This window comes from Pan troglodytes, chromosome 14 (assembly GCF_028858775.2).
Source record: "Pan troglodytes isolate AG18354 chromosome 14, NHGRI_mPanTro3-v2.0_pri, whole genome shotgun sequence".
NCBI lineage: Eukaryota > Metazoa > Chordata > Mammalia > Primates > Hominidae > Pan > Pan troglodytes.
Genome location: NC_072412.2, coordinates 37,089,448 through 37,111,194, shown reverse-complemented (window position 1 = coordinate 37,111,194; position 21,747 = coordinate 37,089,448). Strand labels below are relative to the sequence as shown.

At 33.9% G+C, this 21,747-nt stretch overlaps 1 long non-coding RNA gene and 1 pseudogene across 1 annotated transcript in view; one reads left to right on the top strand and one right to left on the bottom strand.

The window, feature by feature from the left end:
• Positions 1-21,747, bottom strand: part of LOC129136818 (uncharacterized) — a 113,562-nt gene that overhangs the window by 46,616 nt on the left and 45,199 nt on the right. The window contains exon 2 of the long non-coding RNA XR_008538779.2: positions 4,073-4,198. This is a non-coding gene — a long non-coding RNA (uncharacterized LOC129136818). The remainder of the gene's footprint in view (positions 1-4,072; positions 4,199-21,747) is intronic.
• Positions 6,797-8,682, top strand: LOC740111 (60 kDa heat shock protein, mitochondrial-like; annotated as a pseudogene).

The following is a 21,747-nucleotide window of genomic DNA, read 5'->3' as shown; positions in this document are numbered from 1 at the left end:
TCTAGGTTTTCAAAATTAAGAAGTCAAATAATACAACCATGATCTCCTTTATATCTTGTGAGAATGTAAATTGATTGTAACCATTTTTGGAAACAATCTAGCACAATCTCATAAAGCTAAATATTTGTATACCCCTTTACCCAGTAATTTCAGTAAAATTGTGACGTTCATAGACCTATATCCAAACTCTTGTCTATGTGCACCATGTAGAATAGCATATTTTCATACAAAACAATAAAGCAAAACTAAAAGCAATTCAAGTTCATAAAGTGTGGTATATTAACAATAAAACATCATTCAACAAGGAAATTAGTTGCACAGAGCAACATGAATAGATTTTGAAAGCATAGCATCATTAATTAAGATTTGGAAGCATAAATTAAGTAAGCAGTCAGACCCACAAGACTATCTACAATATGTTATCTTTTATTCACTAATTTAACAAGAGAAATTGATGGGTTCATGTCCTTTGCAGGGACTTGGATGAAGCTGGAAACCATCATTCTCAGCAAACTAACACAGGAACAGAAAACCAAACACCACATGTTCTCACTCATAAGTGGGAGTTGAACAAGGAGAACACATGGACACAGAGAGGGGAACATCACACAATGGGGCCTGCTGGGGGATGGAGGGCTAGGGGAGGGATAGCATTAAGAGAAATACCTAATGTAAATGATGGATTGATGGGTGCAGCAAAACACCATGGCACGTGTATACCTATGTGACAAACCTGCACGTTCTGCACATGTATCACAGAACTTGTTATTTTAAAAAACACATATATATACACAATGGGACTTCAAAATTTCATTAAAAATAGAATTAAAGGATAAGAATAAAAATATAAACTTATTTCTTAACCTAAGCTCCATCAAGTTCAAGATGCTTTTGTAAGAGATAATACCAGCCATTCAGTCCATCCCTAAAGAACTGAGGGTCCTGGGACTTTAACCAGAACAACAACTGATTTAACAACTTTCTTATATTATTATTTTTATATTATTAACTGAAGAAAAATGGGTGTATCCTTTAAACATTTTTTTAGATTAGAAAACAAAAAGAAGTTAGAAGAAGCCCAATCAGGGCTGGAAAGGTGGATGCCTAATAATTTGTTGAAACTCACACAATTGCCCTAGTTTGATGAGAGAAATGTGCAGGAAACTTGTCATGGGAGAGAAGGACTCTGTATTGCCTCTTTCCTGGGTGTTTTTGCTAAAGCTTTGGCTAACTTTCTCAAAACATTATCACAATAAGCAGATGTTACTAGTCTTTGGCTCTCCAGGGAGTTAGCAAGCAAAATGCCTTAAGCGTCCCCAAAATCTGTTGCCATGACCTTTGCTCTTGACCAGTCTGCTTTTGTTTTGACTGGACAACTTTCACCTCTTGGTAGCTATTGCTTTGATTGTTTCTTTGTCTTTAGGATCATACTGGTGAAACCACATTTTATCTCCTATTACAATTCTTTGAAGAAATGCTACAGGATCTTGATCCTGCTTGTCTAAACTTTTTATTGAAAGCTCTGATCTTGTCTGCCGCTGATCGGGGCACAACAGTTTTGGCACCTATCAAGTGGAAAGTTTGCTCAGCTTTAATTTTTCATTAAGAGTTATGTGAGTTGAACCAATTGAGATGTCTATGGCGTGGGCTATTGTGTGGGCTGTTAATCATTGGTCCTCTTCAGTTAGTGCATGAACAAGATGAACAACAAATTGATGTGGATGGTCTGCTACTGCAAGCTTCATCTCCAACACTGTCTCATCGCTTCTTAAAATGGGTTATTCCTTTGTAAGATGTTGATGTTTGCGAGACATTCTCTCCATAAACTTTTCATAAAGCATCAATGACTTCACCTTTCTTCCTCCCAAGCTTCACTATAAAATTAATCATTGTTCTTGCTTCAGTTTTAACGGAATTCATTTTGCTCTGATAGGAGCTCTTTTCAAATTGATATGTTATTCTTAAGTACCTTAAACTAGATGATATTTAAGCATGTTATAACAAGTTAGTAGGAGTTTATTTTGATGCAAAAAATAAATTCATGCAAGTTTTTTTATAATATACATTTTCATAAACGTTTTGAAGAACACTCATACATAATAAAATATATAAAATACATAGGGACATAAGGAGAAAGACAGCAGCAATAGGTAATGTAAGTTATTGATTATATTTTAGTTCATGGACTGGAAAGTAGGTTCATGGTTGCTTATCATTATAGTTTGTCGATCATGTTAATATTACTTATATCTATCTGTATTTGTCCAACACATTAAAATTTGATAAAACAAAACTAGAGAAAAGTTTAAACAGCTATGTATAACAATTTTTTAAAAAATAATGAGACAATATACATATGCTTAATCAGATAGTTTATTTTACGTGTTTGAGAAAGAAGATACTTCATATTATTTTTCAGCAGATATAGTTCACCTTTTCCTATGATTTTTCCTTAAGCAAATGGCAAACAAGAAGGCTTTTATTGTAGAGTTAAAGTTCAATACGTATGACATAATTGTTTGTTGATAATATGCTATTATTAATAGTGTTAATATGTTATTAACACACTACTACTAGTAATTTTAAATAGTATGTTATTAATAGTATGTCATTTACTAGTATGTTGAAAAATAAGCTGTATAGTGTTTGTTGAGCAGAGCAAAATATAGTTGAATATTTTTTCCTTGTATCTGACATGGAGTGTATGTAAGTGTATATTAGAGAAAAGTGAGGCACATTTTTGTGAGGGTAAAGCCTATGTTTACATGAAGATTTTTATAAATCCAGTGAATATAGTTTAAAATGTAAAAACTGAAAGTTATCTATAGTCATTTAGATTTTCAGACAGTTTTTAATCATCTCATAAGAGATTAATAAAAGTTCTATTTTGTGCATCCCAGTGAGGCTTGAAAATGAATACTGTTTCTGTGACACTGTTGGTTTCTTCATCATGTTTCCACACCATTTGCAAATGAATTGGTTTTCTTGTGAAATTTTAGTTGTCACTTTTCTGTAGGAAATCTTCACTATTTCCAAAACAGCCAAGCTTTTTAGAGATGTGTATTAGATACACCATAACTTTAACTAATTAAAGACTATTGCTTTGACAGTTTTAAATAAAGATGAACAATTCTGCTAGAAAGGATGTGAATCCTGAAAGAGCCAGTTCTTCAAGATGGATCCTGAGTGGCTAACTGGGCCTAAATTCAAAATAGAGCCAAGCACCCAGTTGCTGACTATAAGGATCACACACATATTCTGCATTTCTGGAAAACCCAGACACTCCTATAATTTTTGGACTTTCATAACTGTCTGTAGCTGTTCAGGTTAAAACCCCATTTTGCTTCCTGGACCTAACCAATAGACTGTGAGCTGCATCGGTCAATAACAATTAACAAGTTTGCATGCCTCATTTGCATAAGCAGACCAGAGCGGGAACCTGAATGGGGACTCTCTGTGAAAAAAGAGCGATCTCTGTTGTCTCCAACACACCTTTGCTTTGTAAGGAAGGCAGCATCTCCCCTGTTTGCAAACCACTCACTGGAATCATCTCCTTTCTTTTTTTAAAAAGAAAATTCTTTTCAGTGGATTTGTTAACAAGTGGTTTAAAAGTTCTATCTGTGGCTAATGGAGCTAATAACATGATTAAAAAGAACAAGTTAAGCAGCATACAAAAGCTTTTAAATTACCCATATTACAAGACAAGTATTAGAGTATTTTAGAGATGAAAGAGCGCTTAGAGGCAATCTCCAAGTAATCCATTCAAGTAAGAGATTCTGTATGCAATATCAGGCAAAGTTATCAATCTGCCAAACTAAATTAATGTCTTTTGTCCAGTATACACACGTCTTTTTCTTAAATGTAGTAATGTATGAACCAAGTAATTAAAATTAAATTTGTATTTACAATGTTCACATTAAATATGGCTTCAAATTTAATATTATTCACCATAAGACAAAATTCAAATATAGTAAAAGATGTACCTAAATTGCACTTACATCTTTGTTTGGAATCACTATGCTGCAAGGCAAGTAGTTATTAGTTATAAATAATATATAGTTTTGTAACTCACCAGAATCAGCTTTGTTTCTATACAGCCAACCAGATGTTAGCGATTTTCATCTTCTTGTTTTCTTCATGTTTCTATGTTTTTTCATATGTTCATGGCACATTATCAAGGATAATAGGAAACATCTCCCTGGTTAAAAACAAAACAAAACAAAACAAAACATGTCTTAGAAACAGCCAGAAGGTGGGCTCTGTACAATAATTAGACACACCCACAAAAATGTAAATAGAATTGCCTGATAAAATTATATTGAAAATAAAACCAAAATTTGAACATGACATTCAATTAACTGATATTAATAATTCATATTTGATCCTACAACACAGTAAATCTTTAATAGTGCCTAGCACATATTAAAGCCAAAACTTATTAGATAACTAAATAACTAAATATCTATTCTTAATATTATTTTTGCATTTTTGCTTTTGAAAGTTGAAGAAAGTTTGATTTAGAACTCTGAGGAAGAAAAAGAAGGTACCTTTAAATAAGAATATAATTAAAGAAGGATGCTCCTAAATCAAACTTAGCAAATTTGCATAGCGAGCCAAGTAAACCTGCAGATGGAGTATTTTAGGCATACCTTATTATGCGCAAAACTAGCAGTTCCAAATTCCAGAAGTCTATGCTATTGTCATAAATTATTTATAATCCATTATTACAATCTCAAAATCACTTTCCATGACAGATTCTCAAATCCTGTAATTCCCACTTCTTGGAATCACTCAAACAGAAAAAACAAAACACAAAAAGCAAGTGTGCGTGTGTGTGTGTGTGTGTGTGTATACAATTGAAGTAACTAAGTAAAGTATCCATCAGAGGAGAAATTTTTCAGTAATTTATGTTAAATTTATAGTAGAGTAAAACACATATATTAAAAATAGCTATGTAATGTAACACATGTTACCTGACAAAATGTCTATGATGCATTCAGGGAAAACACAGTATTTCAATTAATCCAATAAAAATGATTGAATAAAAAGAATATGTCCATATCTGTGTGTGTGCATATGTGAGTATACACATGCACATGTGTGTGACAGAGGAGACAAAGGAAAGGAAATATTATATTTGAAAAGCAATATAAAATATTAATGTCCCAATTTTTTCTTGAAAAATCCGTCTTATTTTTTGGTTCCAAAATAGTCATATGTAGAATGTCCTATGATTTAATTTGCAAGAAGAGTATTCGAAAGAGTATTTTGTAATATTTTCCCCTTTAAGTTCTAATTGTAAAGATGCTCTGCTAAGTATTCAGCAAAACAGGTTTAAACAATGTAATCTGTACTCCTCTAGTTGCACAGAATTTAAAATTCACAATGTTCCAGAGCTGATTAATTACATATAAATCGTATTTTTCTTTGTGCAACTCAATAGATAATTAGACTTAATTGTCTTGTGAATGAATAGGAGTTGTATGTCAGAGAATAGGAGTTGCTATTATATAAAATTAAGAGTTTAAAAAGGTTTCAATAATTTTAAAACAATATTTGACTTATAAAGAGTCCTAATTTGCCGGAAGATTTTGTCCACATTTAATAATAATACACAGCTGCTCTTTAATTTGATGTCTTTTAAATGCTCTTATGCTGGAAAAACAGAGAAATCTACATAATGTAAATGCATTTACTTAACTTCTCTATCTCACCACTCAGCCCAGAAAAAACTTTGTGTATTGACTGTATATAATAAATTTTATCAATACTTTGTCTTTTAATGTTTTAGTTTACTAAAATTATCTATGTCCTTTAGGCTATCCATGCTTCTAATATCTTCTAATATTTTCTAGATCTATAGACAGGTTTTCTTTAGATGTTTTAAGATTTTGTGACCCTTTGCAGTCAATTTCAGATAAGTTGGGTCTCTTGCATTCATGCAATATTAAGGATTAGTTTTTCTGCTTCAGAGCAGTACTATGAACTAACCACTATTTATCCTTGATGTGCTCACCTACAGCTCACATTTAACTTTAGCTGCTAATTTGGTAGTGGCTGATGAGGGTGAAGTAGAAGGGAAAGTAATTATTTTCACCTGTAAAAAAAATTGGCAAACACCTAATATATTTTGGACTTTGAATTAAACTGTTAAACCTGAATTAGAAAGAGGAAGCAAACTCATTATAGAATTAATATCTTCCCTCAAATTGCCAGTGATTATAGCAAATGCATCTTTCCCATTGAAGCTTTTCACATGCAAGGTTGAACAGGGTAATAACTGTCCCATTATCCCATTGTCTTTATAAAATATATGCAGCCTGCTACCTAGGAAACTTGAGTGTAGGAGGAGCTGTTCTGAGAGACTGCACATGGCTCCAGTTGCCAAGGAAACTCATGCCTTTTCTCCCTGTAAATGCACAGAGCAGCTTCCTTATTAGGATTGGGTTAACAATCTTCTTAAAGGAAAAGCTGAGTGGAGAAGGTAGTAAGTTCTTTTCACGCATACAATCTGAATTGTAAACTCTATATAAGCTGTGGTGAATTGTTTTTAGCAAGTAAGCTTCAGTGATGACAGTAAAAACATGTGGATTATCACATACTGTTTTATCTGACAGAATTGAAAATATTAGAAAATGAAAAAACTTGATATTAAATAAAAACAGACCATTTGCTTATAAAGAAAAAATAGATTTTCAGACTAATAAATGACATATACTGACAATGTATGGTATGTATCCAAATGTAAATGAGTTTTTAATTTGCACTTTTAGAATGACTCTACATAAAAAAAATTTTCCTAAAATACTTTCATATCAAGCTATTCTAATTAATTATCTAAATTAATCCTCTTTCTTTATATCACTCTGTTATTATTGCGCTAAAAAGCACCTATTTCTTCTCACTCACCACCACCACTCTGCAGAAATGCTTCGATAACTCACAGTCTTTCACTAGATGAGAACTGTGTCCAGGGTACTGGCCCCTCATCTCACTTGGGCTTTTGCTAAAGATGTAAAATGTGGTATAGATGCCCAAGCCTTAATGCTTCAAGGTGCAGACCTTTTAGCCGATGCTGTAGCCATTACAATGGGGTCAAAGGGAAGAGCAGTGATTATTCAACAGAGCTGTGGAAATCCCAAAGTAACAAAAGATGGTGTGACTGTTGAAAAATCTATTGACTTAAAGGATGAATATAACAATATTGGAGTTAAACTTGTTCAAGATGTTGCCAATAACACCAGTGAAGAGGCTGGGGATGACACTACCACTGTACTGTTCTGGCATGCTCTATTGCCAAGGATGGCTTCAAGAAGATTAGTAAAGGTGCTAATCTATTGGAAATGGGGAGAGGTGAGATGCTAGCTGTTTATGCTGTAATTGCTGAACTTGAAAAGCAGTCTAAACCTGTGACCACCCCTGAAGAAATTGCTCAGGTTGCTACAATTTCTACAAATGGAGACAGACTGTAGAGAGGTTGCCATCACAGTAAAGGAGGGAAAAAAACACTGAATGATGAATTAGACATTATTGAAGACCTGAAGTTTGATTGAGGATATATTTCTCCATGCTTTATTAATATACCAGAAGGCTAGAAATGTGAATTCCAGGATGCCCATGTTCTAATGAGTGAATAGAAAATTTCTAGTGTCCAGTCCATTGTACCTGCTCTTGAAGTTGCCAATGCTCACCATAAAACTTTGGTTATAATTGTTGAAGATATTGATGGAGAAGTTCTAAGTACATTCATTTTGAATAGGCTAAAAGTTGGTCTTCACATTATAGCAGTCAAAACTCCAGGATTTGATGAACAACTGAAAGAACCAGCTTAAAGATTTGGCTATTGCTACTGGTGGTGCAGTGTTTGGAGACGAGGGCTTGGCCCTAAATCTTGAATATGTGCAGCCTCATGACTTAGGTAAAGTTGGAGAGGTCATTGTGACTAAAGATTATGCTATGCTCTTAAAAGGAAAAGGTGACAAGTCTCAAATTGAAAAAAAAAATATTCAAGAAATCATGGAGCAGTTAGATGTCACAATTAGTGATACGAAAAGGAAAAACTGATAGAATGGCTGGAAAACTTTTCAGATGGAGTAGCTGTGCTGAAGGTTGGTGGGACAAGTGATGTCAAAGTGAATGAAAAGAAAGACAGAGTTACAGATCCCTTAATGCTACAATAACTGCCGTTGAAGAAGCATTGTTCTGGGAAGGGGCTGTGCCCTGCTTCAATACGTTCCAGCCTTGTACTCATTGACTCCAGCTAGTGAAGATCAAAACGTCGGTATAGAAATTAAAAGAATATTCAAAATTGCTGCAATGACAATTTCTAAAAATGCAGGTATTGAAGGATCTTTTATAGTCAAGAAAATTACGCAAAATTCTATAGAAGTTGGTTATGATGCTATGGTCAGAGATTTTGTGAACATGGTGGGAAAAGGAATCATTGATCCAACAAAGTTTGTGAAAACTGTTTTATTGGATGCTTTTGGGTGGCCTCTCTGTTAACTACAGCAGAAATTTTAGTCACAAAAATTCCTGAAGAAGAGAAGGACCCTAGAATGGGTGCAATATGTAGAATGAGAGGTGGTATGAGAGGTGGCATGTTCTAATTCCTAGAATACTGCTTTACCTATATTAATGAACTGTGACAGAAGCTCAAGGCAGTGTTCCTCACCAATAGCTTCAGAGAAGTCAGTTGGAGAAAATGACTGAAGAAAAGGCTGGCTGATATTTAAGAAACCACTATAAACACTACTGGTTTCAGTTGACAAAATACATAATGGCTTACTGCTGTCATTGTCCAGGCCTACAGATAATTTATTTCATATTTTTTAATAAAAGACATTTGTACATTCCTAATATTGGGTGCAAAGCCATGTACCAATATATTGCTTTCAACTTAAATCCCTGAGGCATTTTCACTACTATTCTGTTAAAATTTTCATGCTTGCCACCACCAGATGAGAATTTAAGCAGTCTCTCTATGGAGATTAATTGTGTACAAAGTGAGAAATATCCAATTATGTGACAACTTTTGTATAATAAAAACTATTTTAAAGTTAAAAAATCACCTAGTTCATATTCGAACAGTCTATTTTTTGTGCTTCTGAAATTAAAATTCTCTAAAGTATAAAATCTCAAATTATATCTTCTAAATGTTTCCTCAGTATGATCTGTTACCACTTGTAGTTATTTATTAAGTCCATCATTTATCAAATATGTAAAACAACTGTAGGTAAAATCTAATAATTTTTTTCAAAAGATCCCTAAAAAATCATGTACTATGGAAAGAAAAAGGAAGTGGGAATATTTCCAGGCAAGAAGGCTATTTCTTAGAAATTTGAGCTGTATCTTCTATGTTAATAACAATATTAAAATTCATATGGAACAAAAAAGACTCCCAGTAGCCAAAACAATCTTGAGCAAAAAGCAAAAGCTAGAGGCATCACACTACCTGACTGCAAAGTATACTACAAAACTGTAATAACTAAATTAGGCTGGCACTGCCATAAAAACAGACTCATAGACCAATGAAATAGAATAGAGCCTGGAAATAAATCCACGTATTTACAGCCAACTGATTTTGTAAAATAAATGTGCCAAGAACACACATTGGGGAAAATACAGTCTCTTCAATAAATAGTGCTGTGAAACTGGATATCTATAGACAGAAGAATGAAGCCAGACCCTCATTGCTCACCTTATACAAAAATCAACTCAAAATGAATTAAAGACTTAAATATGAGAACCAAGACTATAAAATTACTAGAAAAAGACACAGGGGAAATGCTTCATGACAATAATTTGGGTAAAAACTTTTTGGATAAGACCTCAAAAGCATAAGCAACAAAAGCAAAAATAGACAAATGTGATTATATCAAACTAAAAAGCTTCTGCACAGCAAAAAAATTAAAAAAAATCCTAGGAGTGAAGAGAAAACCTACAGAATGGGAGAAAATATTTGCAAATGATTCATCAAAATAGGAGTTAATATATACAATATATAAGGAACTGAAACAACTTGATACCAAAAACATAAAAATAATTTTATTTAAATATGGGCAAAAGATCTGAATAGACACTTCTCCAAAAAAGGCATACAAATAGCTAGTGGGCATATGACAAAATGCTCAACCTCCCTAATCATCAGGGAGAGGTCAATCAAAACCACAATGCAATATTACCTTACTTCAATTAGAATGGCTATTATCAAAAAGACAAAAAATAAAATGCTGATGAGGATAGGGAGAAAAGAAGACTCATATATAATGTTTGTGGAAATGTAAATGTATTAAAGCCATTATGGAAAAAAGTAGAGAAGTTTCTCAAAAAAATAAAAACAGAACTGCCATATGGTCCAGCAATTCCACTACTGAGCATATAGCCAAAGGAATGGAAATCAATATGTCAAAAAGATATGTGTACTCTTATGTTTATTGCAGCACTATTCCTAATAGACAAGAGATGGAATCAACCTAAGTGTCCATCAATGGATGAATGGATTAAAAAATATGATATAAATACACAATGGAATACTATTCAGCTCTAAAAAAGACTTAAATTCTGTCATTTGAAGCAACATGGATAAACCTGGAGGGCATGATGTTCAGTGAAATAAGCCAGTCACAAAAAGACAAAACTACATGATATCACTCATACCCAGAATTTTTGAAAGCTGATTTCATAGAAGTACATAGTAGAATAGTGATTACCAGAGGATGGGGAAGGGAGGAGAAAGTGAAAGATAGGGAGAGGTTGGTCAGTGGCTACCAAGTTACAATTAGATAGGGAAAATAATTTCTGGTGTTCTATTACATAGCAGCATGATTGTGGCTGATAACTATGTATTGTATATTTCAAGATAGCTACAAAAGAGGTTTTTGAAAGTTATTATTACAAAAAAATGATAAAGGTTTGTGATGATGGACACACTAACTACTCTTATTTGATCGTTATCAATGTAAGCATGTGTTGAAACGTCACACTATAACACATAAACATGTACAACTATCATGCGTCAATTGTAAATAATTTTTAAGTTAGGTATCCAACCTAAATGCAGACAGAGAAACACACAAGTATTTTATTGCAAAATAAGTGGAAAAGTTTAAGTTGTTTCCTCTAGTGAAATAATTTATAAAGAGTTATAATTCTTTGTATATTCTATTGAATAGAGAAGGTGTGTGAAAGCAGGTGTTCTCATGTATTGTGGATAGAGAATATACTGGCAATATAATTCTAAGGAAGTTTCTTTAAAAAAAACCTACCAACTATATTTACAAAGATAAGAATCACACTTTGCCAAAAATATCTAAATTTTAAGACTTGATTTTCGACGAAGTCATGGTAAGTGTATGTGGAAAATAGAGTACTATGCTCATATACAGTCATTAAAACTAATCATAGAATATGTAATCACATAAAATATGTTCATTCTAGATTTTGAAGTGGAAAATGAAAAATCACACAAAAGGTATAAACAATTTAACATAATACTGGAAGTACATACATCTACGTGTTAAAAGTAGATGGTTGGTGTATTACTTTTTTCTTGCTCTTGTCCAATCCTGCCAAGTTGTTTGCATTGAGTATTTATTAGATTTGTATTTAGAAAATGTTTTAAAGTTTTAGAAAGAATAAAGTTTAAATGACATAGCGATACATATAATACCAAAGGAAAGCAAGTTTGCACATAATATATAGATACAAATATCACAATGACAACAAAAATAGGTACGTTTAGCTCATTATTAGGAAGCTCAGTATTTTAAAATAAATTTAAAGATTTTGTGCTGGTTAGTTTGAGGTGTCAATTTGACTCTATTAAGGAATATCTAGAAACCCTATTAAAGTTACTTTTGGGTGTGTCTGTGAGGGTTTTTGCAGAGATTAGCATGTGAGTCTGAGTGGACTACATGGGGAAAAGCAGCCCTCAAAGTAGATGGGCACCATCACAGAAACTGAGGAAAAGCAACTATGTTGAACTATCTGCTAGAGCTGGGATACACTCTTTCTCTCTTGTCCTTAAACAACAACTTGAAGTTTCCTGGCCTTCAGACTTCAGGGCTTACACACACCAGCTTATTCTCAGGCCTTTGACCTCAAACTGAGGATTAACCATCAGCTTTTCTGGTTCTGAGGCCTTCAGACTTGGACGGATCCGCACTAATGGCATATCAGGGTCTCCCTGCTTGCAGATGGCTTGTCATGAGACGTCTCAGCCTCCATAATCTCAAAAACTAATCAATAAGTACCCTCTTTATCTGTCTGTCTATCTATCTATCTATCTACCTATCTATCTATCTATCTATCTATCTATCATCTATCTATCTACCTAGCATCTGTGTGTGTGTGTGTGTGTGTGTGTGTGTGTGTGTGTGTGTGTGTATATATCTCAGTTCTTTCTCTCTGGAGAATCTTAATATAAATATTAATCTTGGCTGGGCACGGTGACACATGCCTGGAATTCCAGCACTTTGGGAGGCCAAGGCAGGCAGATTACCTGAGGTCAGGAGTTCGAGACCAGCCTGGCCAACGTGGCAAAACCCTGTCTCTACTGACAATACAAAAATTAGCTGGGCATGGTGGTGGGTGACTGTGATCCCAGCTACTCAGGAGGCTGAGGCAGGAGAATCGCTTGAACCTGGGAGGCGGAGATTGCAGTGAGCCAAGATCGTGCCACTGCACTCCAGCCTGGGTGACAGAATGAGACTTTGTCCCAAATAAAATAAAATAACCTTGGTAACTAATCAGTAAAATCCAAATTGCAACATGATAATTTTTATTTTTTGTCACATTAGCAATAGTTTAAAAATTGATCATTGTCAATGCTTATTGGGAAAATATACTCTCTACTGTAAATGGGATTAAAATTGGTATAATTTATTTGAAATAAAATGATGGTATTTATTACAATTAAAAATGTGTGTATGCTTCGAGGAATTTACTTTAGGCTTCTCGATATTTGAATGGGCTTCTTCATAGTGGAGAACCCAGAGTCTCTACTCCTGCAGAGAAGTTTCAGTGAAGCAGTTGTCCCTTCTTAAAATTCAAGAACAGTGGCTGGGCGCGGTGGCTGATGCCTGTAATCCCAGCATTTTGGGAGTCCGAGGCAGGCGGATCACGAGGTCAGGAGATCAAGACCCTCCTGGCTAACACAGTGAAACCCCGTCTCTACTGAAAATACAAAAAAAATTAGCCGGGTGTGGTGGTGGGTGCTTGTAGTCCCAGCTACTCGGGAGGCTGAGGCAGGAGAATGGCGTGAACCCAGGAGGTGGAGATTGTAGTGAGCTGAGATTGCGCCACTGTACTCCAGCCTGGGTGACAGAGCAAGACTCCATCTTAAAAAAAAAAAAAAAAAAAATTCAAGAGCAGTATGATTGAGCCTTAGCCAGTCTGAAACTCCTATCCAGGAATCTGAACCCTGAGAGAATTGACACAACATGTAAGGATGGCGAGAGGTCATTTGCGGTGGCAGTAATGGGTTTAAAAGTCCAGTGCTATAGCCAAGATTGTTCATTGTCATTTAGCCCTAATATTCATAACATTTTACATTCAGCATGATAATGAAATGCATATCATTTAAGTCTCAAAAGATGCACACACCTGTGATGGGACATTAGCTGTTCCTTGCCTTTTCTAATTTTCTGACTATTCTGTGCTTGGTTCTTTAAAATTCCTGATAATGCTCGAACCACATAGTAGCCTTCTGATAAAGTATTTTTCTGGTGAAGTTAGCTAAATTGGTATCTGTTATTGGTAAAAATATTTATGATTAGGGCAATGCACCTTCCTGTGGACCAGAAATCTTACATCTACTAATCTAGTACATCAAGATTCTTCAGCAAATGTGCAAAAACCTAAGTACTAGGAAATTCAATGCTGTATTGCTTATAATCAAGATAATATGAGACAGCCTCCACAGGATAACTGCAAGATATAATAGATGACAGCATCTTTATACAATGAAATGTTATACAAATATTAGAAATACATTCATTTATGTATATTTATATATTATTTGTGATATTAAAAAGTTGCAAATTAGAGTGCACATGACCTAATTTTATTTTTAAAAGGAATAAAAAATCTACAAATATGTTGACATGTGTATGACTGTTTAGAAAAAAGTGATGTATATGGATATTTAAGAAAAAGGCATAGGAAGATATCAGTGATGTACTAATTTATTAAAAGTGACTATTTCCTTCACCTACATATGAAAAAATAGCAGTGCTTTTAAAAATGAGAAAGTGAATTTACTTTTAGGAAAAATAAGAATGGCCAATCAATACTAGTGTTTTTTATTCTGCACTGATTAGGCCAATATGTTTCTGTTCTAAGTAAAATATTCTAAGAAGGATGTAGCTAAATTAAAGCACAAGACAACTAGATGTTGAAGGGTGTAGAACCATGCCATACAAAAAGAGGCAACCTAATCATAACCATTTAACTGAAGACATGAAAGTATATAAAATTTTGTGGGTATTTTTCCTCCAAATATTTGAAACTGACATTATGTAGATGACATAATACACATTTGTTGTAGCAACCACTTTGATGTACTACACAGACCATACTTCAAGAATGAAAGATGTATTCCCTCAGCTGCTGAGACTGCTGCAGGCAAACAGTCTTTAGCTGTCAGCTCTTTGAAATTGTCTCAATGGAGAAAACCACCTACCCCAAGATAAATTCCTTTCCCAAACAGCCCACATTTACTAACCAACTAATCATCACTGGCGCAGAGGTCAGCTCTGTCTATTTTATGTAGATTTTCCTAACAAGAATCTAGGACAATCATCATTCCACAATTTTCACTAGAATTGTCTATGATATACACCAGCGATCCTCAACCCTTTTGGCACCAGGGACCAGTTTCATGGAAGACAAATTTCCATGGACCCAGGGGATAGGGGAATGATTTTGGGATGATTCAAGCGTATTACATTTGTTGGGCACTTTATTTCTATTATTATTATATTGTAATATATAATGAGATAATTATACAATTCACGATAATGTTGAATCAATGAAAGCCCTGAGCTTATTTTTCTGCAACTAGATGGTCCTATCTGGGGATGATGGGGGACAGTGACACACCATCAGGCATTAGATCCTCATAAGAGGTGTGCAGCCTAAATCCCTCACATGCACAGTTCACAATAGCGCTCACGCTCCTCTGAGAATCTAATACCACCACAGATCTGACAAGAGGCGGAGCTCAGGAAGTAATGTGAACAATGAGGAGCTGTCACATGCAGATAGAGGTTTGCTTGCTCACTCACCTGCTGCTCATCTCCTGGTGTGCAGCCCAGTTTCTAACAGGCCATGGACCATGTATATTAGATAGTGAATATTGGGGACGCCAGATATATACCATCTGCAACTATATTATTAGGAGTATCTTCATTTTAATTACTGAAATATGTGTCCTACTTGCTTTTATGCTGCTCATACACCTAATTATCTAAACATAGATACCCCGAAAGTATTTATGGAATAGACTAAAAGAAACTAAGAAAAGTTTAGAAAAAAAAATTTTATAACAAAAAAAGAAACATAACTAGTGTTGAAGAAAATTAGTTTTCTCCAGTTATAAATTTTCACAAAATCAAAAAGAATGGATTTACATGAGTAGTTGACACACAGGTGTTTATGTTGTTACTTGTAGCAAAATATTTTTTTCTAAAAGTCTGTGTCTACTCTTTGAGAGGTTAAATTGTTCATAGTTTTTTTAAAGTTTCTTTTTATTTCTCATAGCTCATATACATAGATATCTTTTTTTCACTTTACTGTTGTTAAACTTTTATTCACTTACTAAGAAGTATGGAATAGTAATTCTAATGAGCTCCCAAACTGAATTTCAAAAGTACGGAATGGAGGACACCTGGTTTAACAACCTAAACAACCATTTTGTAAATTAGTAATAGTCTCCTACTCTGGGAGATACAATTCTACAATGCACCATTCCACACCCCACAAGATGCCCACTGCTTGACATGCATATACTGTGTAATCATCTCCCCTTGAATGTGAATGAGGCCTGTGTGTCTGATGAGACACCACTCCAGGGATTAAGTTACTAATCATCTGACTTGGAGGTAGTCATAATGGAGACCTAATCTTATCTAACTTATACCTTCTGATACCCTTCAAGTTGTTGGCAGAACTTCCTTCCTGCTATTTATGGGATTAATGTTCCCATTTTCTTGGTAACTGCCCATGATGGGTCTCTCTTAGCTTCTAGAGAGTGTCTGAAATTCTCTGTTACGTAGCACTATGCACAACACGGCAGCTTTCGTTTTTTAAGACCAGAAGGAAAGCATTCTTCTGGTTTTTGTAAAGGGCTAATTTTGCCTTCCTTCCTTCCTTTCCTTCTTCCCTTCCTGCCTGCCTGCCTTCCTTCCTTCCTTCCATCCCACTCTATCTCTTTTTTCTGTTTCTTTTGGCTAAGCACTTTTGCACATTATATAGCATATGAGCTCATCAAATTTTCTTTGATTATATATGTTATATATTTCTAGGTAATTTATTTTAAACTTTAAAAAATTTTTAAAATTATTTTAGACTTGCACAAAGTTGCAAAAATAGTCCAGTGAGCCCCAATTTACCATTCATCCAGTTTCTTTCAATGACACATGGTCTCTTACATGCCAGATATTATCAATCAAGTAATTTTTTAATTTTATGTTTATAAAGTTTATGATAGGTAAATAAATAGGTAGATAGATAGATATGAACATGACACAAAAAGCTGCATAATTCTAAAGAAATTTTCAATGTTACCCCTTTATAGACATGACATTCTCCCCAACCTAAAGCCCTGACAACCTCTGGCCTATTACCTATCACTGTGAATTGAACATTTTAGAATGCTATATAAATAGAATCTTACTGATATGGTTTGACTCTGTGTACCCACCCAAATTTCATGTAGAATTATAATTCCCACATGTTGGGGAAGGGACCTGATGGGAGATGATTGGATAATGGGGGCAGTTTCTAATGGTTTAGCACCATGCCCCCTAGTGTTGTCTCGTGATAGATTTCTTGTGAGATATGGTGGTTTAAAAGTGCGTAGCCCCCCCCCCATTTGCTCTCGATCTCTCCTGCAGCCATGTGAAAAAGGGTGCTTGCTTCCCCTTCACCTTCTGCCGTGATTGTTAAGTTTCCTGAGGCTTCCCCAGACATGCAGAACTGTAAGTCAATTACTCTCTTTTCTTTATAAATTACACAGTTTCAGGTAGTTCTTTATAGAAAATGAAAAATGACTAACATAGTATATAAAAAAATTTTAGTCATTCTAATAACTGTATAGTCTTATCCTATTGTGGCTTTAATTTGAATTTCCTTAATGGCGAAGAATGTCGAATATGTTTTTATGTAGTTACTGCCATCTGTATACCTTTTGTATACCTTCTTTAGTAAGGTGTTCTATTTTCTAGAAGATTATTTATTTTCTTACTTTTGAGTTCTACGACTTATATAATATTCATCAATTCCTCAAAATCCACAAACTAAACTCACCCAAGATGAAATAGACAATATAAATACAGCTACAACTATTGAATTCATGGTCAAATATAATTAATGACCAAAGAAATTGAGTTCGTGGTTTACAACTTTCTGAAAAAACTGTCTTTAGATCTAGATGATTTCATGTGTGAATCCTGCCATGTATTTAAGTAAGAAATAACATTTATCCTACACAGTCTCTTCCAAAAAAAACAGAAGAGGAGAAAACACTTTCCAATTCATTTATGGGACCAGTTAACCTTGACATCAAAACCAAAGTCAGTACCAAAATAAGCACAAGACCCTCATGAACATCTATGAGAAACAGGCCATCAATGAGAAACAGATACCACATCTATCTGTGCCTTGATCTCGGACTTCTCAGCTTCCAGAAATTTAAGAAATGCATTTTGGTTTTATATAAATTATCCAGTCTCCGTATTTTGTTATAGTAGCAGAAATGGAATAAGAGAATAATTACATTTTAAATTTGTTACACTTTCATGGTTTTTGTCATACTTTTTATCTTTTTATTCGTTATCATCATAGTTTAAATCTTAGAAAATATTAATAACAGCAGCTTTAGGAATTATAGTTTTCTTGTGCTAATTCTAATACCTGAGTGATCTAAGGTTTGATTATAGTAGTCCTCCCTTATTAGCAGAGGTTAGGTTCCAAGACCTCCAGTGGATAACTGAAACCGTGGATACTACCAAACCATACATACACTACGTTTTTTTCTAAACATACATACCTATAACGAAGTTAATTTTATAAATTAGGAAACAGTAAGAAGTTAACAAAAATAACAATAAAATAGAATTATAAACATATATTGTAATCAAAGTTATATGAATATGGTCCCTCTCTTTTCTCTCAAAATATCTTATTGTACTGTAACTGAAGCTGCAGAAATCAAAACTGTGGATAAAGGAGGACTACTCTACTATGTGCTGCTATTTCTTTCAACCATGGATTACATGTTCAATTTTTTTTGCACATTTAATAATTGTATAAGCTGAACATTGTGTGTGATAATTGTAGAAAGTGTAGTTAATGTAAAATTCCTTTAAAGAGTGTTATTTTTTCTTTTAACTAATAAATTGCTGATGGATTATTTAAGTGCAGTCAGACATTGCAGTGGTTTGAATGTGTCACTCAAAAGGTATGTGTTGGAAACTTAATTTGTAATGCAAAAATTTTGGGAGATGGATTCTAATGAAAGGTGATTCATCCATGGGGGCTCTGCCCTCAAGAATGGATTAATGCTATTACTGAGGGAGTGGGATTTTTATTAGGTTGGTGCAAAAGTAATTGTGGTTTTTTCCATTACTCTCAATTTGTCTCTCTCACCCTCTCTTTTTCTTCCTACCATATGATGACAGAGCAAGAAGGCCCTTGACAGATACCAGCTCCTTGATTTAGGACTTTCTGGCCTTCAGCACCATAAGCCAATAGATTTCTCCTCATTATAAAATATCCAGTTTGTGGTATTCTATCATAGTAGCACAAAGCAGACTGGGACAGATATGAATTTATTTGTTGTTAGGGCATATTTATTTTGCTTTTCAACTTAGTCCTATGGCTTGGCCCTTACTCTTGGATGTGGTTTTTACTAAAACATATAGTCTTTCTGGGGTCTCAATTGAAGTCCAATATGCTGAATAATTTCTTTTTATTCTGGATGAATTGTAATTCCAGTGTCCCTCACCCTGCTGGCCTTTCACTGTTCATCTCTCTGTCCCACAGCAACAATTCTCTGTCAGAAACCACAGTGCTTTGCTCTTTGCCTTTTCAAGCCTATCCATTGACAAAGGACTGAGTAACTTCCATACAGACTTTTAGGTGGCCTTTCCCTCAACAGTTTCCCCTTCTCAGATACTTTGTCTTATAAATCCCTGCGGCCTCCATAGCCTGCAAATCTGGACTTTGACTTTGGGTTTGGTTCCATCTTGCTGCTCTACTCCCTGCAGTAAATCACCCTTAGGCAGAAAACTAGGGCAACTGTAGGGCAGTCTGGGAGCTCACCTTTTTGTTTTTCTTTTCCTCAAGGATAATGGTCCTAAACTGCCTCTTTTTCAGTGTCAAAATAATGACACAGTATTTCATCAAATTTTATAGGTGTTTTTGTTGGGAGGCCAAGTCCTATACCAGTTATTCTTTGCAAGGAGAAATATATTTTTCTTGTTTTCAAGGTAAGAACATTTAAATTAGGAAAGGCTAAGTTATTTGCTTATTGTGACAAAGTAAGTGATAAAAATAAATTTTAACCTAGGTCTTCAGATTTGATAACTATGGTGTTACTACTGCATTAGAGCTGTTGCAAAAATAAATAGCACTAGAGAAATATTAATTGGCGTTTCCTAGCTCAAAGTTTTACAAACTTTTCATTTCATGGTATAATAAACTTGTAGATACTGTATAGAAAATGACTTATGGGTAACAGCTGTTTATTTATTCCTAAATATTAAACACATAATATAACAATAACGATTACTACTGGCATTATTGTCCATAAAAGGCCATAAAATCACATAAATGGTATAAGCAAACATACTATTTCATAACAAATAAAAATTCCATCAAATAAATACAATTTTATAAAAGACTAATATCAATGTACTTTTTCTCCATTGGCCATAGTAGAGTCAACTTCAATGTGGACCGAAGCCTGTCTGAAGACAGATATTTGGAAATGATTGATAGTATTTAAACAAACATTATTACAGCATTTTTTATGTGTCTGGTAGGATTCTCAGTGCCTACAGTTATTAATGAATTTAAACATTATAACTACGTTAAGAATCAGGTCCTGTCATATTCCCCCTTTACAGATTATCAATCTGATGCAAGAAAAAAATGAAATAACTTGCCCAAAGTCACACAACTAATAAGTGGCAGATTAAGGACTGATATCTATAGAATCGGGATCTTAAACTTTACTCCTTTTCTCTGATTATTCCTTTTGAAAATAGGAATCTGAGTTAAAAGTAGATATAGGGTATGAATAATGTTTCAGAAGTTATTTTCCTAATTTAATCTTTGAATGGATATGCATTTTCCCACAACGTGTTATTGTGGTAAAAGAGAAATATTGTATTATAATTTTTCAATTCTTGAAATTGTATCTCAGGTGAAATAAGAATGCACTATGTAGAATGGGAAAATGGCATTTTTTTCTAATTCTGCATTTCTAGTCATAAATGAAGGTTAATATTTGCGAGCAGATGGGAGATTACATCATTAAAACAGATAATGTTCCCTGCAAATGAATAAAATTTAAAAGGTTAAATTTTCAGTTCAGTTTAGTCCTAAAAATGTAACCCTTTAAAAAAATTTAATCTGTATAAATTCTTGGTGCAAAGAAGAGTTTAAAATAGCTCCCTGAACGAAGTCATGCATCCAAAAGAATGATGATGTAGCGCTCAAATGCAAATAGAAAGTATTGATTTAGGGTAGCAGCTTCTGTGTAAGAAGGGAAGAAATAAATGTTATTCTTCCAATTTTTATTTCTTGAGAAAATTAAAATGCATTTTCTAATTAAAATGTATTCATTAATAAATATTCAATAATTTAGAGAACAGTGGGAGAATAATTAAGCATATGTTCCCCTTTATCATTGAAAATTATGAGCATTAAAATTAGGAGAAAAGAATAATTTACAGAAAGATAAATCAGACTATCTAGGTTTTTATGCCTCATTAATATCTCTCATCTTTTAGGAGGAAGACATTTAGGTAATCTAAATGAACTTAAATGGATGGAAATGACTTATTTGCTCAGATGTTGGTGGAAAACTTTTATTTGCTTAAAATCTAGGTTGGAAGGAACCAAAAACGATTAGATTTTGCTGTACATTATTTTTCGTAAAAAAAAAACAAAACAAAAAGTTTGCATGATATCAGAATTTTTCTTTTTCTATGCTGACTATAGGAAAACTGGCAAAATAAAATCAGTAAACAAATGGCTATTCTCCAAATATATTTAATAGCAGAAAACTATCAGAATGGCTCTAATCCAAATTCCACAGCAAGAAAATGCTATGGAATTTTTTTTCCTAAATAAAACCTGTATTAGAACTGCTCTGTGCAAATTCTTTGAGTTACTAATTTTCACCTTTTATATCTAGCCCTTCAGAACTCAGCCTACTATATTTTCTGGGTTCCCTGCTTTTTCAGATCAATTATTAAATATCACACCCTATATGTTTGTTTGTTTGTTTTGAGATGG